This window comes from Apium graveolens, chromosome 3 (assembly GCF_009905375.1).
Source record: "Apium graveolens cultivar Ventura chromosome 3, ASM990537v1, whole genome shotgun sequence".
Lineage (NCBI taxonomy): Eukaryota > Viridiplantae > Streptophyta > Magnoliopsida > Apiales > Apiaceae > Apium > Apium graveolens.
The window spans coordinates 79,317,866-79,319,671 of NC_133649.1; the positions used below are offsets into that span (position 1 = coordinate 79,317,866).

The window sequence follows — 1,806 nt, forward strand, 5'->3', positions numbered from 1 at the left end:
CACTCCTTGCTGATATGGTGGCTGAATAGCATTCTGATTATTCCCCCAGCTGAAATTTGGATGATTTCTGTTGTTAGGATGACAGGTCGCTGGCATAGGCTGCTGTTGTCGCTGATAATTATTCACATACTGAACAGATTCATTGACAAGAGAACACTGATCCGTAGCATGAGAACCTGCACAAAGCTCACAAACCATAGCTATTTGATTAACTCCATACGTAGCCAGAGAATCAACCTTCATTGATAGCGCTTGGAGCTGGGCTGCAATAGCGGTGGCTGCATCAACTTCCAGAATACCTGCTACCTTGCCTGACGTCATCCTCTGAGTTGGGTTTTGATGCTCATTTGCAGCCATCGTCTCTATAAGATTATACGCCTCAGTATAGCTTTTAGCCCATAAGGCGCCTCCAGCTGCTGCATCGAGCATGGGCCGAGATTAGGCCCCCAAACCATTATAGAAACCAGTGATCACCATCCAATCCGGCATTCCATGATGTGGACATTTTCTCAACATTTCCTTGTAGCGTTCCCAAGCCTCGCACATAGATTCTGTAGGTTGCTGCGCAAACTGAGTAAGAGCACTCCTCATAGCAGCAGTCTTTGCCATCGGATAAAACTTCACCAGAAACTTTTGCGCAAGATCTTGCCACATAGTGATGGACCCAGCTGGTTCAGAATGTAACCAGTCTTTAGCCTTGTCCCTCAGTGAGAATGGGAAAAGCCTCAACTTGATAGCCTCATCAGTCACGCCATTATACTTAAAAGTGCTGCAGATCTCGACAAAATTCCTTATGTGTATGTTGGGTTCTTCAGTTGCCGCTCCTCCAAAAGAAACAGAATTCTGCACCATCTGAATAGTGCCCGGCTTGATTTCAAAGGTGTTAGCTTGAATAGCCGGATGAAGGATGCTTGACTGAATGTCATCAATTTTAGGCCGAGAAAAATCCATAAGAGCTGGATCAGCTTGAACAATACGATCTCCCATGTTTACTGGTTCTTTCTGCTCAGTTCCTAAATCCGAATCCTCAAAATCTAACTTCTCCGGAATATCAAGAACTTCGTCTGTCTCCTCAGCTGTATCTAAAGTCCTCTTGCGAGCACGAGAACGAGTTTGCATAAACGCTTGCTAAAGTACCTGAAACACAACCGGAAAAAATAAGTAACTACTACGTCCTAATCACTGAGTCCTAATGACCAACGATGGTAAGTACATAAACTAAACAAATACGCCGAGTCCCCGGCAGCGGCGCCAAAAACTTGTTAGGGCGAAAACACGCGCTAATATTCACGCAAGTATACGCGTTCGCAAGTAATATAGAATACTTTCTAGTTCGTTCCCTCAGAGACTCAGACTAAATTATTGTCTAATTAAACTCACTCACCAATGTATGATTACTTCTCAATGTTAAGACACTAACACTTAAAATTGTTGATTAAATATTAACTATAATTAACTACTTAATTAATCACTTAACTAACACTTCAATTTATCAATAATAAAACACTCATGAGATCACAACTTCATTATTACTTCCTTCTATAGCCATTGTTATTACCTTTAGCATGTGACAATGATGATATTAATCGAATAACACGAAACTGATAAAAGCCAACTTTCATTGTACTAATACCATTCTACCAAGCATCCACAATTAAGATAGAAGTTGAATAGTCATCAATTATGTTGAGTTCCCATATGTCTACAGAAATTGACAACACAACGATTTAAGCACAAGTTATTCCTTTTCATTACATAGGGCAAATAAAACTGTTAGAGTTACCCACTAATCATGCACAACGTACA

At 40.9% G+C, this 1,806-nt stretch overlaps 1 non-coding gene across 1 annotated transcript; it reads left to right on the forward strand.

Moving 5' to 3' along the window:
• Positions 1-487: 487 nt before the first annotated feature.
• On the forward strand, positions 488-594 carry LOC141715649 (small nucleolar RNA R71). The gene has a single exon (XR_012572404.1). It is a non-coding gene; the product is annotated as a small nucleolar RNA R71 (small nucleolar RNA).
• The last annotated feature ends 1,212 nt before the right edge of the window (positions 595-1,806 follow it).